The sequence below is a fragment of the Triturus cristatus genome, chromosome 2_2 (assembly GCF_964204655.1).
Source record: "Triturus cristatus chromosome 2_2, aTriCri1.1, whole genome shotgun sequence".
Classification (NCBI taxonomy): domain Eukaryota; kingdom Metazoa; phylum Chordata; class Amphibia; order Caudata; family Salamandridae; genus Triturus; species Triturus cristatus.
This window is the reverse complement of record NC_140582.1, coordinates 1233364576-1233382947: the sequence shown is the minus strand read 5'-3', so window position 1 is coordinate 1233382947 and position 18372 is coordinate 1233364576. Positions and strand designations below refer to the sequence as shown.

The window sequence follows — 18372 nt, the reverse complement described above, 5'->3', positions numbered from 1 at the left end:
GCCAACAATGTAGGAACCCGGGGTCACCAGGCCCTATAGGCGGTAGCGTGGCGCGAGCCGGTCGGGCAACCAGAGGGCTTTGTGTTAAGCAACCATACACCACACGCTTCTCATGGACTAGGGACACACACAATAAGGGACGCCACACCGTTCAAATTATGCAAATACTTCAAGTTTATCCAAGTATAGCTGGTCAGATGCAGTTCAGGAAGTAACAAGGTAATACATGAATTATAATACCATCATATCATTACATTCGACACTCTGGGTGATATTTATGCAGTGCCTAACCTTGTTCTAGTGCTGTGCGCGCTTACGTAAATTCTTTCCCTGAACCTGCCGTCTAACTAAGCGTTACACTTGATCTGAAAGAAACACGTTAGTTAGATTCCTCACCTTAGAATATCCCCAGGCGTCAGACTGGATCCGGAAGATTTTTCGTCAGCAATACCCCTTGCGCGTCGCTAGGCGTCGTCTGCGGCTCCGCGTCCGTCGTCGGCGTCGTGCGCCGGGATGACGTCGTCGGAGTACTTAGACGCCGCCCTCGTGCGCTGACGTCAGTTCTTCTTTTTTCCGCGCCAGTAAGCGCAGATCCGGGAGAGCTACCCCTTTTAGTCTTTTTTGACTAACTCTTTTTGATCATTTTTGATCCCTGTCTGTCGACATCTGGTGCCGGTAGGATGCCTGGGTTCAAGGCTTGTGAAGACTGTCATCGACTGATGTCGGTGACCGATCACCACCGCCGGTGCCTCTATTGCTTAGGCCTCGACCACGACGCGGAGTCGTGCAACGACTGCCAGGCCCTGACTTCGAAGGCTAGGCGGGAGCGGTCCCGCAAGCTTCTCGAGCTTCGCCACTCGGCTCCGCGTCGTGCGTGATCCCGGTCCAGGAGGAGGTCCAAGGATCGCTCGCGGAGCCCTAGCCGACGCCACCATCGTTCGTCTGGCTCCAAGTCGTCGGGTAAGTCCAAACACTCAAAGAAGTCCAAGAGGCGACATCGCTCTTCGGACTCCCCTCGCCGGTCGCGCGACTCGGCCGAGGGTCCAAGTGGTTCCACCCCCGCGGCTCCGGCGGAGCCGCAGGTGCCGCGTCCGCCCCCATACCTTCCGGTCCCTGGGGCTGACGCGGCGCCGGCGGAGATCAGTGCCTTCCTCTCGGCCATGAGGAGCCTGGCCCCGCCGTCGACGCCCGCTGGCGCGCCTTCGGGCCCCGCGGGCTCGACTGGGCGACCTCGCGTGCCGGCGGCTCCGGCCCCGGCGCCGTCGACGACTCCGGTCTCGACGCCGCAGGTCCCCGCGGGGCCCATGCCTGGGCCCCAGTCGACGCCGGTTGACCTTGTCACTCCTCCACCGGCGCCGACGCCTGAACCACCGACGCCGTCACCGGCGCCGCCGACGCCGTCACCGGCGCCGCCGACGCCTGTGACGCCGACGCCCCAGTTTAGCCCTCATCCGGACCCGACGCCGGCACGGCGTCCGCCGACGCCGCATCCGACGCCGCTAGAGACCTACCATCTCTACAGTCCGGTTCCGATCATTCCTCCTGTTTATCAGGAATCGGAAGAAGGGGGCGACTGGGAGGGGTTCGAGGACCCTCTGGCTGTTCAGTCACAGCTTTCTCAGGACTGGGCAGATGAGCTGGGGGAGGCCAGCGGGCTGGACACCTCGCCAGACGCTGGATTCACTTCTCCTCCGACCGTGGCTTCGGAGGAGGGTGCAGCATTTTCTGTGGTGCTGCGCAAGGCGGCTGAGGCCCTTGGGCTCGAGTTGCCTGCCGTGGCTGTGAGGACCAACATCCTCACTGAGGTGCTTCAAACCTCAGCAAGCTCCACTGAGCCTCTGCTGCCGTTTAACGAGGCCCTCACTGACGTTCTGCAGGGCACCTGGTCCAAGCCCTCCACAGTTCCTCCTGTGGATAGGAACGTTGCCAGGCGCCACCGCCCTGCTCCGGGCGACCCCAGCTTCCTGTCCCAACACCCCACCCCCGAGAGTCTGGTTATCCAGGCCTCTACTTCCCAATCCTCCTTCCCGACCGCTCCGCCGGACCGGGATTCCAAGAGACTCGAGCAGTTTGGCAAGAAACTGTTCTCGTCCCTTAGTTTGGGCCTGCGGTCTTTAAATACCGCCTGTCTCTTGGACCGTTATTCCCATTCTCTGTGGGATACGGTGGAGGACGTGCTGCCCCTGTGTCCGGAGGAGGTCCGGACGCGTCTTTCCCAGGCTCTGGCCGATGGGAGGGATGCAGCACGGCACGCCATAAGATGTGGGCTTGACACCACGGACTCGCTAGGTCGGGCGATTTCCACCACGGTGGCGCTCCGCCGCCACGCCTGGATGCGGTCCACGTCCTTTTCCGGGGATGTCCAGAACACCCTCATGGACATGCCCTTTGATGGCACTCGCCTGTTTGGTGAGAAGGCGGACAGTGCGCTGAACCGCTTTAAGGACTCCCGGGCTACGGCCAAGTCCTTGGGCCTCTCGGCTCCGCGGGCGCACACCTCCGCTTTTCGCCCCTTTCGTGGCCAAGGAAGGGGCGCCTCCTCACGTCCGCAGAGCCACCAGCCGCAGCACCAACCTGCGCGCGGTCGCGGACGTGGCTTCCGCCGTGGCGGAAATGGAGGCCGACGTGGTCAGCCCACATCCACCCCGGCAGCATCCGCCTCAAAGCCTTCCTAGTCCGAGCTTTCAGGCCCATACCACGCCAGTGGGCGGCAGAGTTCGCCATCACCTGCTCCACTGGCGGTCCATCACATCGGACAGGTGGGTGCTGCAAATCGTCCGAAGGGGCTACTCCCTCCCCTTCGAGACGACCCCTCCAGCCATGCCACCACAACACCACCGTATCTCGGGGGATCATTTGGATCTTCTCCGCGAGGAAGTTTCGGCTCTCCTGGCCAAGGGGGCCGTCGAGCGCGTTCCGAGTCCAGAAGTAGGTCGTGGTTGTTATTCCCACTACTTTCTGGTTCCCAAGAAGGGCAAGGGGGGCCTGCGCCCTATCTTGGACCTCCGGAACGTCAATGCCTTCCTCCGAAAGGAAAGGTTCAAGATGCTAACGTTGGCTCAGGTTTTAGCTGCCCTAGACCCTGGAGACTGGATGGTAGCGTTGGACTTGCAGGACGCATATTTCCATATCCCCGTCCTGCCGGCCCACCGGCGTTACCTGCGGTTCACGGTGGGCCAAGAGCACTTTCAGTTTACCGTGCTCCCCTTCGGCCTCACCAGTGCCCCTCGGGTGTTCACGAAAGTGATGGCGGTGGTCGCAGCTCATCTGCGCAGATCAGGGGTCCCAGTCTTCCCCTATCTCGACGACTGGTTGTTGAAGGCGGGCTCGCCCCAGGCAGTCGTCTCCCACCTCCAGACTACGGCGGATCTCCTGCATTTGCTGGGGTTTTCCATCAACGTGCCGAAGTCACACTTGAGTCCCTCTCAGAAGCTCCTCTTCATCGGAGCGGTTCTCGATTCGGCGCAGTTCCGGGTCCATCCACCGGAACAGCGGGTCCGGGATATACAGGCCCTGATTCCCATCTTTCGGCCTCTATCCCGGGTTTCGGTCAGGCTAGTGTTGCGGCTTCTGGGGCTGATGGCCTCCTGCATCCTACTAGTGCATCACGCCAGGCGGCGCATGCGGGCTCTGCAGTGGGACCTGAAGTTTCAGTGGGCCCAGCATCACGGCAACCTGTCCGACCATGTCTTGATCTCGGAGGGCACTGCACAGCAGCTGCAGTGGTGGCTCACGGACCGCGAGTGGGTCAAGGGCAAGAGCCTCTCCCTTCCCCAACCGGAGCATGTCGTAGTGACGGATGCGTCCCTCTTGGGTTGGGGTGGCCATATGGGGGAGGCGGAGATCAGAGGCCTCTGGTCTCCGGCGGAGTCTCGTCTCCACATCAACCTGTTGGAGTTGAGAGCGATCCGGCTTGCACTGAAAGCCTTCCTTCCCTCTGTCAGGGGAAGTGTCGTGCAGGTGTTCACGGACAACACCACCGCCATGTGGTACTGCAACAAACAGGGCGGGGTGGGGTCGTGGACCCTTTGTCAGGAGGCTCTGCGCCTCTGGACATGGCTGGAACACCAGGGCGTCACCCTGGTGGTTCAACATCTGGCGGGCTCTCTGAACGCCAGAGCAGACGAACTCAGCCGCCGGTGCATGATGGATCACGAATGGCGTCTGAACTCCGAAGTGGTGCAAGGCCTCTTTCAGCAGTGGGGAGAGCCTTGGTTAGATCTATTCGCCACCGAAGAGAACGCGCAATGTCAGCAGTTCTGCGCGTTGGAATTTCCAAGGCGGCACTCGCTCGGCGACGCTTTTCGTCACGAGTGGAGTTGCGGTCTGTTGTACGCCTTTCCGCCTATTCCACTTCTGCCCAGAGTGCTGAAGAAGATCAGGCGCGACCGGGCCCAAGTCATCTTGGTGGCTCCGGATTGGGCACGAAGATACTGGTATCCCGAGCTACTCAGTCTGTTGACCGATCCCCCGATACGTCTGCCCCTTCGGGAGGATCTTCTGTCGCAGCAGCAGGGGACGGTCCTCCACCCGAACCTGTCCAGCCTCCACCTCCATGCGTGGAGATTGAGCGGCGGCAGTTGATGCCATTTGACTTGCCTCCTGAAGTCTGTGATATCATTCTGGCAGCCAGGCGTCCCTCCACAAAGTCGGTATACGCCTGCCGGTGGAACAAATTTGTGGCATGGTGCACAGCAAAGGCTGTGGATCCCCTTTCCGCCCCTCTTTCTGAGGTTCTCCTCTTCCTTCTTTCTCTGGCCCGGCAGGGCTCTGCCCTGGGCACCCTGAAAGGTTATCTTGCTGCCATCTCCGCCTTCTTGCGGCTTCCTGATCAGCCTTCTCTTTTCAAGTCCCCTGTGGTTACACGCTTTCTCAAAGGCATTACACACACGTTCCCTCCTGTCCCTTTTGTAATGCCTCAGTGGGACTTGAATCTGGTTTTGACATTCCTGATGTGCGCTCCCTTCGAGCCTCTTCACAATTGCCCTCTTCGTCTTCTAACTCTAAAGACTGCTTTTCTGGTAGCCATCACCTCGGCTAGACGGGTGAGTGAGCTCCAGGCTTTATCTTCAAAGCCTCCTTTTCTATCTGTTCATCCGGACAAGGTTGTCCTTCGGCCTCGTCCCTCTTTTCTTCCTAAAGTGGTGACTCCATTTCACCTTGGGCAGTCTGTCACCTTGCCCACCTTCTTTCCGCCTCCGCATCCTTCCAAAGAGGAAGAGAGGCTCCACCGTCTGGACCCAAAACGTGCGCTCTCCTTTTATCTGGACCGCACAAAACAGTTCCGGGTGGACGACCAGCTTTTTGTTGGGTACGTGGGCGCTAAGAAGGGGAAAGCTGTGCACAAACGTACCATCTCTCGGTGGGTCGTTGTGTGTATAAAAATCTGCTATTCCTTGGCTAAAAAGGACCCTCCTGTTGGGCTGCGCGCCCATTCTACTCGGGCCACGGCGGCTACTACTGCCTTGGGACGGGGAGTCCCTTTGCAGGACATCTGTCAGGCGGCGACGTGGGCTTCTCTACACACGTTTGCCAGGCATTATTGCCTTGACAGCCAAGTCCGGAGGGATGGCTTCTTTGGCCGTTCTGTCCTCCAGGACTTTCTGGTGTGATCTTGGTTCGCAGACCCACCACCGGGGATGGTATTGCTTGGGTATCTATTCTAAGGTGAGGAATCTAACTAACGTGTTTCTTTCAGATGAACAAGTTACTAACCTTCGGTAACAATGTATCTGTAAGAAACATTAGTTAGTTAGATTCCTCACCGACCCTCCCATCCTCCCCGTTCTGCGAACTGACATCTAGGGTTAAGGTTGTCCTTTCAGGCCCCTAGATTTTATTTTTGGCACCAGTGTCGGTCTTTGCATGGCTCTGCGTTCCTGGCGCGGAAGGCTATGTACAAGAACTGACGTCAGCGCGCGAGGGCGGCGTCTAAGTACTCCGACGACGTCATCCCGGCGCACGACGCCGACGACGGACGCGGAGCCGCAGACGACGCCTAGCGACGCGCAAGGGGTATTGCTGACGAAAAATCTTCCGGATCCAGTCTGACGCCTGGGGATATTCTAAGGTGAGGAATCTAACTAACTAATGTTTCTTACAGATACATCGTTACCGAAGGTTAGTAACTTGTTCAACGGGGACACATTGGGTTCACTAACATAGCGCCTGTGGAACTGAGCGCTCCTCGTAATCGATGGCCCCTAATCCTGTGAAGTAAAGCATATGAAACGAAGCGCTACGCGCAACCATTTGCAGGTAATTACAGTCGAGCAGAGCATATCATACAACACGTTACTCGTGATCCTGGTATGGAATTACCTCCGTGCAGAACATATAACACAATGCGCTACGCGCATCCCTTGGCATGTAATTACTGTCGAGTAGAGCATATAACACAAGGCGCTACTCGCATTTCCTGGCACACAATTACTTTCGAGTAGAGCATATAACACAAGGCGCTACTCGCATTTCCTGGCACACAATTACTTTCGAGTAGAGCATATAACACAAGGCGCTACTCGCATTTCCTGGCAATGTAATTACTGTCGAGTAGAGCATATCACACAAGGCGCTACTCGCGATCACTGGCATGTGAATACTTTCGAGCAGAACAGGTAACACAGTGCGCTACTCGCATTCCTTGTCGCTCCGGCTGGGGAAGCAGGGTCGGTGGCGGGAAGCACCACACGAGGGTAATGTCAGTCAGTTCTTTGGGCGGCTTCCAGCGGGGAGAATGACAGGACTTGCGGAGCGGGTCCCTATGCTCCGGTGCAGTTCACAAAGCACCGCTCTCAGTATTACGGAAGGGGGGACACGGACAGGATCCCTCGGCGGGGTCTCTCCGTCGCGCAGGCAGGGGAGGGGATTCCCACGGAGGGGACGACCCGGGCCAAGTGCGGTGCGGTTTCAGGACCAGCAGGGGGCGCACCAGGGGGGATCTCGGCCTCCGGGCTTACCTCCGTCTCGGCGTCAGCAGGCGTCCGTCCTCACGACGTTGGGGGAACTCGGCCCCGACCTTGCGCACATCCTCACTCGGCTGCGACGGCAGCGACGGGGCCCCGGGCTTCTCCTGGGCCTCGCGACACAGCAGGGCACTCCTCCAGGCCTCCAGGCCGCAGCGGTTAGCGCGCTGGCTTCGTCGTCGCAGGGGGGGGGCTCAAATTAAGGATGGGGTAAAGTGCTCAGCGGAGCACGCTGCCGGGGGTCCCAGACCAGGGCAGGAAGCGCGGGGGTCACAGCGCTAGTACCTGGTCGATCCCCGGTGACTTGGCAATCGGCTTAGCATTTAGTTTGATAGGTCAGCTTGGACACGCAGTCTCAGCTCTGGCATTCAAGGCTTGCAGCTCGCTCTTGTCATGCAGTCTCAGTTCTTAAGTTAGGTTTCAGTTCTCAGTTGACAGATGCAGTCTTTTGGCGCAGATGTATCTGGCGCCCTTAAGGGGTTCTGTTACAGGGGTAGGGATGGAGAGGGCGACTAGATCCTTCCTAGTCAGGCTGGCAGAGAGTCTCTGGGTCCTCCTACTACTGGGCAAGATCAGTGGGATTCACAGGGCACCTCACTCACTTAAGAGGCAGTACCTAAATCCTGTCACTCTCAGAGGCATAAGTCCCTGGCTAGGCCCTACCGCCTACACTCCTTGTGGATTCTTCCAGCTCTGCTTCACCCCAATGGCCAACTCACCACACAAGTTTCCCTCCCACGCTTAAGTAGCCCTAGGTCAGGTGACCTCTAGCCAAGGCGGCAAAAGTAAAACCCCACCTCCCTTCTAGAAGGTTCCAGCTTCTTCCAGGAGCTTCCCCACTCTAACTATGGGACAAAAAGGCGGGCTGGTATCGCAACATTGTTGTGGGTCCCAGCCAGCTCCTGGCAGCTAGGGTGCTACTATGAAAAACGACCACCCTGCAGTAGCAGGGGTCGGTGGCAGCCATCTTGGGAGAAGGGAGCACCTGCACCTTAACACTGCCTGGCAATGAAAAGGCGCCCGGAGACCTAGTCCAACATAAAAATGAGGGTGGAAAAAATGAGGCACGATACAAAAATAGAAGGGGAGACCACCCTAGGGCTGACAGGTCCAACAGTAAGGAAGAGACTGCTGTGCCCAAGCGCCGAGCCTCTGCGACCCTCTGGCCGTAGAGCCCACTGTGAGGACCGGCGGCGCACTAGTTCGCCTGTCTGGACGAAGCCGACAGCGCGCCTCGCTGAAAGATCACCCCCGAGCTGCCCCTCCTGCTTCTGAACTTTGTTGTGTGCCTGGAAGCCTGGAAGTGCCCCACGAAGCATCGCCATCCACTGACCTCGAGGGACAGCAACGCGATGTGGGACACCCCTCGACGGACTTCTAAAGCCTCCCCGAACATTGCCCCCCAAGAAAAGGTACTGTGCATTGAAAGCGCCCCTGTACGAAGCTTCCCGTGCTTTGTACGGTGCTAGCGTCGCGCTACGCGCTACGCGACACACGCGTGAAGTGTGAGCCTTAGTATGGTTCGTACCAGCTGTGCGAAGCGTCCCGGTGAAGGTACGGCCCGTACCGTATTGAATAAATAGAACGTTGCTCACGCGGGAAGCGTATGGTTTGGCAAGAGGCGTACCGGACGTGTGAGGGTACGGTCCATACGGCTTCAGTTCAGCGTACGTGTGCTCACGCGAGAAGCGTGAGAAATGGCACGACACGTTCAAAACCTCGTACGAAGCGTACCGAAGGCACTATGAAGCGCACAGACACCAAAAGAAGCGCATTTTATGTGGAAAAGTGCATTTTAAGAACTGTGGTCTCTCTACAAAGCATTGCAAGTAACTGGAACCCCATTTTAAAGTAGAACTGTATTTTTAAAAGCCTGCTTGAAAGAAACCTTTTTATATAAAGAGTTTATTTTTACACAAAATAGAGTCTTGTGTCTCTGTGTGGTGGGTTGGTGGTTGTTGTGTGGGACACCTTGAATGCTTAACCTAATGCCCTCTGGAATCTAGCCTGACTGCTCGCGCCACGTTACCTAGAGGGTGAGCAGGGTTATTTTCTTAGAGTAAACCTTCGCCCTGACTTAGAGGAAAGGGTCCCTGCTTGTCGCAAGTGCATACCTGCGCCAACCAGAGACCCTGGATTCTAACATGCGTCATCTCACCATACTTCACAGTGGGATCTTCCAGCTGCATCCACTGCTGCTTCTGCACAAACATCACCTTGCTGAACTACACCACGCCCACCACTGACGACGACCGCCCACAGTTCAACTCAACTGCCTCCTGATCAACGCCAGGTCACTCTGCAAACACGATCTGGGACACCATCTCCACCCTCGCCCCAGATGTCACATTCATCACCAAGACATGGCTCTCCCCCACGTGTTGGGGGCTCTCCTTAGCCCCCAACATCGCCATCGCAACCTTCTCCAGCTACAGAATGAAACACCAAGACTGCACCAACAAACACATCGGAGGCATCCCCATCGTACAGAAATAATTCATCACAGGCTCCATCACCAATGATGACCACACGCCCATCATGGAACACATGAATTTCTAGCTCCACTCAGACACCAGAACCACCATCACTCACTCAGTCACTCACTCAGTCACTCACTCAGTCACTCACTCACTCACTATCCCTCACAGACTACCAGGACCATGAACCAGCATCAGCCACACCATTGCAGAACTCATAACCCCCCTTACCGTCTAATACCAACACTACATCCTCCTGGGGGACCTCAACTTTCACCTAGACGACCCCACTGACACCAACACCACTGACCTGCTGGAGAGACTAGAAATAATCGGCCTCAAGCAGATCATCAGTGACCTCATGCACAGAGGTGGACACATGCATGATCTTCAGGTCTAGCGACAGAATCAAATACACCCACACTTCAGAACTCACCTGGACGGACCACACCACCCTCATCTGAGACAGTGCTCCCCACCCAAACTGGACCACAGTAACCCTGCAACAATAGACAGACACCCTCAGCACCACCCAGCCCAACATCACGGCAAACCCTAGCCCAATCAGTAGAGAATTTCAATGCACCGATCACCAGCGCTGCCAACCAAATCGCCCTGTCCAAACCCCCCCAACATCTTCTAGTTCATGCGAATTGCACCGAGCTGAGGACTTCTTTTACCACATGGAGCGGTACTTGCCCAGACCTTCACAAAGATTTCTTTTACCGCAGAGAGCGGTACTCACCCACACCTTAAGAAAGACTTCTTTTACCACAGAGAGCGGTGCTCACACACACCTTAACAAACACTACTTTTACCGCAGAGAGTGGTACTTACACACACCTTAGCAAACACTTCTTTTACCACAGAGAGCGGTACTCACCCACAACTTAACAAAGACTTCTTTTACCACGGAGAGTGGTACTCGCCCACACCTTAACAAAGATTTCTTTTGCTACGGAGAGCGGTACTCACACACACCTTAACAAACACTACTTTTACCACAGAGAGTGGTACTCACACACACCTTAGCAAACAGGTCTTTTACCCCAGAGAGCGGTACTCACCCACACCTTAAGAAAGACTTCTTTTACCACGGAGAGTGGTACTCGCCCACACCTTAACAAAGATTTATTTTGCTACGGAGAGCGGTACTCACACACACCTTAACAAAGACTTCTTTTACCACAGAGAGCAGTACTCACCCACCTTTTATCAAAGACTTCTTTTACCACAGAGAGCGGTACTCACTCACACCTTAACAAAGACTTCTTTTACCACAGGGAGCATACTCACCCACTCCTTAACAAAGACTTCTTTTACCATAGGGAACGGTGTTCACCCACACCTTAACAAAGACGTCTTTGCCACAGGGAGTGGTACTCACCCACACATTACCAAAGACTTATTTTACAACAGAGAGAGCGGTACTCACCAACACCTTATCAAAGACTTCTTTCACTACAGAGAGCGGTACTCACCCATCCGTTATCTAAGACTTCTTTCACACACAGAGTGTTACTCACCCACTCCTTCTGTGTCTCCAAGTAAAGCTGATGCCTGAGTGTCTGAAGTTGCTGTATTTATACACTGCCATATCTGAGCCCATCCTTACACAAACACGCCCGGGCTGCCTGGGTGATGAAAGAGTCTTGCTTATCACCAGATAAACCTTCCTAACACCTCTGTTCTTTCTTTCATCTTTGCTTTTGATACATTTATCTACTGCTTTCATCAAGTGTGCTTTGTTGCCTGGTACACTGCTTCCTACCTAAGCAATATGTTTGCTTTTCATCAATGCCCCTATATGCATTACTATCAGTCTTGGTTGAAGCGTTATGCATCCTAATTCCACCAGGATAGTCAACAAATTACTTCATCTGATGCCTCTCAACCGTGGCCACTATCTCCACATCTTTATAGGAGAGTCCCCACTACCTCCTGTATTTCATTTTCACTATACACTTCACAGTATAGCGGCCATAGAATTGTGCTTTCAATTTCCTATGACCGTACTTTACATATTATACCCCTTTGTCATACAAAAGGACATACCTAACATAAATATCTTTCGCACCACCAGCCTCCCTATGACATTATTTTTTCTCTGTCCCATGCCCACCCCTGGCCTTCTGCTGCACAGCTATCAATAGTCAAGCAGATGCAATGGCACCAGGGCCTAGGTGTCTGAGGGGCCCTTTTTGTGCTATTTAGTGTATGTTTTTTTACTATCAAGCCTGGGGATGGGGACCACTTTCCTTGCTTGCTTTAGGGGCCCCTTACTACACCGCTGATTCTGCTTTCCCAGTGTTAATGCTGAGTGTCCCATATCTGTTTATGGTCCCTTCTGAATGTTTGGTGCCCCTCTAAAATATTTTCCCACCAATTACCCTACATAATAGAAGCTTCTGCAGTGCCACTTTTAAAGGCACAGTTCAGGATACCCTTGGTTGTCTTGACTTGGGGAACGGGCCCTTGGGATTTTCTCTTATGGCTTGTTTTTCCATCTACTGTTTCTCCAGAGCCATGAACCACCTAAGGTGAATTCAGAGTTCAGCTTGCCCTCTTTGATGTTCCTTAGTTGTACTGTATTTTATTTTTGCTATTCTTCATCCTGCCTATTTCTGAGCCAAATTATTTATGGTAAGAGAAAGTAAAATACATCTGGATTTTAAAATAAAATCAGGACGTTGCATCCCTATCCACCTAAGAAAACCCATATTTTATTAGGAAGGACTAAAGGATGTTGCTATAGGTAACCACAGAGGAGGTCACAGGTACAAGATTCAGCTAATTGCAGATAGTACAATTTTTCCTAATAAATCCAACATGCTGAGAAACCATGAGCAGCTGGTAGCACCCATTATATGCTTCCACTGCTGTCCCACCTCTCCACAACTTCTCGATTCGAATGTTACCTGGCAACAGACATGACCCTCGTTAGCTGTACTTCACTGTACCCTAAGTATTTGTTTTGGACTAAGTCCTCCAGGCTCTACGAACTGGTGGATAAAGTTTACAGGAACCCTAGAACTTAGGGGCGGGTGGAACTTGCTGAATTTGACTTGGTGGAATCTTGTGGAGTTATATAAAAACTCTGCAAGATTCCACGGAGTTCCGCCAACGGGCGGAATTGAGCAGGTTGCACTGCTCAGGCTGTGATTTAGCGCTGGTAGCACGATTCACGTTAAAACATTTTTCAGCGCAAACTGCTCCATGTGGTGCACCAGAGGGCACTGCTACTTGAGTAGATTTTGCTGCAGCTCCTGTAGATTTTCCACATGAGCTGCAGCATCCTGGCCGATGCTCACCACCATCTGCGACTACCTGCGACAGAAAAATCACACCGGATGGCCTCCTAGTGACTGGAAATCGTACTACGGGATGCCTAATCTCGCTCGCGCTCCCCAACTTATTTTTCTGGAGTCTCACTCAAGAAAAAATTCTGCCATCCGGCAATTGGAGGAATTTGGCCGGAACCCTATGTTACAAGAGTAACCAAATCTGCCAGTCCCACGGGTGCAAGGGAATATTCCACCCATCCCTCGGGACCACAAGCACATTGTCCTCAACCAAGCACCCACTGTGATGCATTCGAAATATTTGGCACATTATGCGTCTTTAAAAACAAATAAGAACTGACAAAACCACTATGAACAGCTTCCACCAGACAACATGGAAAAGCCTAGGCACTTAAATAATACAGGCATTGCACAAGATTTTCCTTTGGGAGAATAGAATGTGGGCTTTTTAGGATTAAGCTATAGCTCCAACAAGAAAATACAGATTATACAGAGAATCACTTTGGTTCAATAAATATTGATATATATAATTATCCCCTATGAAAAAGATAGCCCGAGTGACTGAGCAAAATGTTCTAGATCTGTCACCATGATTCCTGAGGGCCCCGAGTTGTCATGTTCAGTGGTTGTACCAGAACTGTTCGCTCCCTGCCTCAGTTTAGGGGGGCTAATGGTGACTGTGGGCTAGCTGGTCCAAAGGACAACATATCCTGCAAGGATGCACAGAATCAGTCTGGCACCATCCTAAGTTTATCTCTTCCACAAATGCGCAGTTCTTACTGACATAATAAGAGGCGCGTGTTAAAACAGAACAGGTGATCTTGGACAAATTCCCTATATGTAGAGGTACGAGCCAGGCTGCCCCCTGTGCCCTCTCATTTTCGCCCTCGCCATGGAATCCCTGGCCTGTCAGCTCCACCAACGAGCTGACGAATGGGGCATACGCGAGTGTAATATGCACCACTATATGCTGATGACTCCCTGATCTGTCTGCGGGATGTGAATGTATCTCTGCCAGACCTGATGCAAATTTTAGACAACTTTGGCACGATCTCTGGCCTACGGGTGAACTGGCCTAAATTGTGCATGTTCCCCCTGCTATGTGTCCTGCCCAAGGCTAGCGTGGTATGCCCAGGCTCACGTCTGCAATGGCGCTACAACATCTTCAAGTACCTAGGCGTACAGATATATCACTCTGAATGGGACCTCAAGGAGGGCAACCTTGATAAGGCGGTTGGGTTTATTCGCCGATCTCTTCCTTTTTGGTGCTCTCTTCCACTATCCCCCCTAGGTCGGATTGCTATCTCTATAATGTCGGTACTCCCCCGCTTGCTGTACTATTTTGCGGCCCTTCCCATTGTGCTCCCCATGGGCTTTTTCCGGGATCTTAATGGGTTGTTACTTGAACTGATTTGGGGAACGGGCAGTCGCCGGTTTGCGCTGCCTATTTTGCTGCACCTGCTTTTTGAGAGTGGGTTGGGAGTACCCGATTTCGAGTTGTACTATGCCGTAGCACAACTGCAGTGGCCTCTGGCTTGGTTGTGCATGCGGACCCATCCCGAGTCCCTACTGGTGCATGCGACACTACGGGACATCAACATCTACACGTGGATCTCCGACTCAGCCAACTGGTCTGTGCCTGAATGCCGACAAATGTCTGTGGCCCGCCTATACTAGCGTCGTTATTTACATCCCAAGGGCTCCTTCCTCCCATACTCTCCCTCAAACCCCCTCTGGGAACTACCGTTACTACAACGGTCTCTGAGAAGCATTGATCCAACCCCGTGGACTAAATTCACAATTCCACAAGCGGGCGACCTTTATAACGAAGGGGGGATCATGTCATTCCAAGAAAGGGTTGAGTCATATGGGCTGAGTACTGGCCAGTTCTTAACATACAGCACTCTGCAATGGGTGGCCCGCAACACTTGGGGCGCTGGGGAGACCGAACCACTCATGTCACACACAGTAAATATACGGTTGACTTCTGACACCACACGCCATGCCATCACATCTCTGTACTCTGCTCGTAATGCTACCCCATCCACCCAGGCTTCAAGGATAGATGCCAAATGGGCTACAGTACTACCACACCCACTCAGTGATGCAGCCTGGGCTCGCACCCTGCAGATGACCAAGAATATCTTACGCAACCCTAGGTTTCATTTCATGCAGTTTAACTACATTTGCCATACTTACCTCTCCCCTGCCCGTATCCAGAGCATGTTCCCGGCACTCTCCTCAGCATGTCCCCAGTGCAACCTACTGAACGCAGACTTCATGCACATGATATAGGCTTGCAAACATGGCTGGAGATTACCTCCATGGTAGCAGAACTATCATCACACCCCCTCAACCCCACCCCCGAATCGTGCTTGTTGGGACTACGTCACCGAGCGAAGGGCGACAAACACCTACACCGAATCACTGACCTGGCCTTTGTTCTATTGAAACATAACATTGCCATGGCCTGGAAGTCCCCCGCTCCACCAGCGATTCAGGGCTGTCTTCAAGTACTGATGAGGTGGACCAGGGCGGAGACACACACTCTAAGATTGCTAAGCATCAGGGGCGACTTCCGCACGGGTGGCGAGGAATGGGAGACATATTTGCAGGCAGTTGAAGCCAAAACTGAAGACCGCCAACCGTGAGTGCACAAAACCATAGGTGCGCTCACCCATGACAAATTTACCGATGAGGCTCGTCTCCACCTCCTTTTACACCCACCACTACCCACCCCTGCCCCTCACTCGGGGCCACCCCTCTAGGAAGGGTTCCCCACACCTATGCTCACGTATACACGTTCACACTGGTGGCTCAATCAATCATTCGCTCTCTTCACCATCCCCCCTCCCCTCGCTGTCCCACGGAGCCTCAGACTCGCACACTTAATCTTCCCCAATGCCAACCCTTACCCACACTGGCCTGTGGCACTAATTACTCATTCATGTAATAATGGCATGAATCTGTACCGACTTAACATGCTATGCCTAGTATATTATGTAACAAAGAGCTCTCATGTTATTTAACTGTTTCTTCCCCTCACCCCCTTCATTTTCTTTTTGTTTCTCTTCCACCAGCTCCTCCATCCCGCACAATTATGTATGGTGAGAACTTATCTGCTCCACCTTGGGTCTCAACACGCACTCGGCGAACAATGCCTGTTAATTCTACAAGTGACCTCTATCCTAATGACTCCACTCACATGTATGTGCTGCTGCACTGGGTCACTCATACACTGCTATGTCATTGCTTAAATAAATATCGGAGCATGCGTACTACTGATTACTGTTGTACTCTATATTTTGTGTTGTCAATAAAAACATTTAAAAAAATAGAGACTGATTTGCATATGGCTGAGTCCAAACTGGGATGGCATAGTGAGAAAAAGAATGATGGATTAAACTCAGATCTGTGACTGGGGATGAGTGGTTGAAAAGTTTCAACACTCCGTCCATCATCTTGTTGTGTTTGCAATGTTCGCCCTAAGTGACGAACGGTATGCCCAGATGTGGGTCCCTTGCTCACTGTGCCACTGGATTTCCGAAAGCTGCAGAGAGGCTCAGCTTGTGCTTGGGCACCCTCTCACATAAAACCAAGCACTCTACCTTCAGGATTGTCAAGTCCTGACATAGGAGTGGCTTATGGGTTTATATGTGTCTGTATATATGGGTGGATATAGGTAGCCTATACCACTGTAAGGGGTGCAAGCACACCCTCACGTAGGCTGCAGTAGCAGACCTGTGGTGCCATTTTGGAATGCTTCCCAGGGGTGGCATAATATATGCTGCAACCCCTGGTAGGCCTCTGAGGTACCTATGCCCTAGGTACATAGTATACCATATACTAGGGGCTTATAAGGCACTCCAGAATCCAATTAGATATGTACCTACTGTACATGGAAACCATTTTACAGAGAAAGCAGATAGACTGTGGCCCTGAATAGCAGGGTCCCAGTCCAACTAACTCATAAACCAGCAAAACACCAGGAAAAAAGTGGGGGCAACCATATAGTCAGATTCCACCTTCCTACAAGGGGTAAGTGGTTGAAAAGTTTCAGCACTCCATCCATCATCTTGTTGTGATTGCTATGGCTACCCTAAGTGGCCAAGGGTATGCCCAGACGTGGGTCCCTTGCTCACTGTGCCACTGGATTCAAGCTAGCCTGGCTGATGAGAGGTAATACTCCAAAACCAGTCCCAGGATGCTTGTTTTCGGTCCAGGGAGGACCTGGCCTGGCAGTTCATGCTGGAGTGTTCCCATGAGGAACAGGGTCAAGACTGGTTTGCATTTGGCTGGGTCTAAGCTGGGGTGAGATAGTGAACAAAAGAATGATGGATTAAACCCAGTTCTGTGACTGGGGTTGAGTGGTTGAAAAGTTTCAGCACGCCGTCCATCATCTTGTTGTGCAACCCTAGGGGATCTCTCACCAAGCATAGGCAGACTGCCACAGGAGCTTGGTTGTCTTGGTGCAGACAAAAGTGAAAACATGACATGACACACAGCCTGTGTGCCATGCTGACAGACTACTGTATGCAGTATAGGTAAGTCCCCCCTACAGCAGGCCTTTAATCCCTCAAGGCAGGGTGCACTACATGTATGGACATAACTGTCTGAGCACATATGCCCCTATACTGGCCAGCACACTTACTGCTAGTACAAGTGAACAGGGAAGCCATTTTAAGTACATGTGCTGGACTGCTTAAAATCGAGTTCCCCAGCTACATGATGGCTTCACTGAGGGGTGGGGTGGTCTACAGGGGACTTGAGGGTTAGTAGAGGAGGGGGGGTGTTTGGGGTGGGTGTTTTATTGTTTTTGTTTTTCCTTCATTCCTACGATGAACCTGTACCCTGAAACGATAATATACATAGAGCTGCTAGGGATTGTATAATTGCATAAAGCGCGGGCTGAGGGGGGATTCAGTATTGGGGCATGAGGGCCCTTGGGAGTCACTGAGCGGCGCCCTCTGGGAGGCTGCAGCTATGACACTAATTGCACTGGTAATATATTGCTCCCCGAATCATTAATGTATGCTGTCTATGAAGCTATTTGTTTGACCTTCTCTGTAAAAAAATAAAAAATGATGGCTTCACTGAGACTAAAGATATTTGGTAACAAACATCTTGGATTAATAAGCCCACACTGATTTTGGTGATGGATTTATTAATACATGCACTCAGAGGGCACCTTAGAGGTGCCCCCTGAAAACCTACCAACTACTAGTGTGCTGGGTGACTGGTTTCGAGCATCCTGACACCAAAGATGAGTTTCTGACCCTCAGGGGTGAGGGCCTATGCTCTCAGGAGGTCAGGAGCAAAACCTGTTCGGGCAGAGGATGTTTACACCATCTTCCACAGGATGACCCTTGAATTAGCGTTCCAAGGCAAGGAGCTTTTGGTATGCAAATCTGGCTTCCCGGGATGCCAACCCCCTTGACTAAGGGCCTATTTGGCACCTGGACAAATAGGAAAATTAGTAGGCAGAGAGGCCTATCCACCCTCAGGCTAGTTCTACCCCTAAAGTGAGCTACCTGATATGGAGACATAATTTGAACGTATGCCATATTGGAACTTTGAGACAGGGTTATGTCCGCTTCCCACAGGAAGTGATCATATAGGCAGCGTAGT

At 52.8% G+C, this 18372-nt stretch overlaps 1 protein-coding gene across 1 annotated transcript in view; it reads right to left on the bottom strand.

The window, feature by feature from the left end:
- LOC146863469 (uncharacterized) overlaps nucleotides 1–10995 on the bottom strand; it is a 171584-nt gene extending 160589 nt beyond the window's left edge. The window contains exon 1 of the mRNA XM_085643376.1: nucleotides 10969–10995. The gene's annotated coding sequence lies outside the window, so the exon portion shown is untranslated. The remainder of the gene's footprint in view (nucleotides 1–10968) is intronic.
- Between the last annotated feature and the right edge of the window lie 7377 nt (nucleotides 10996–18372).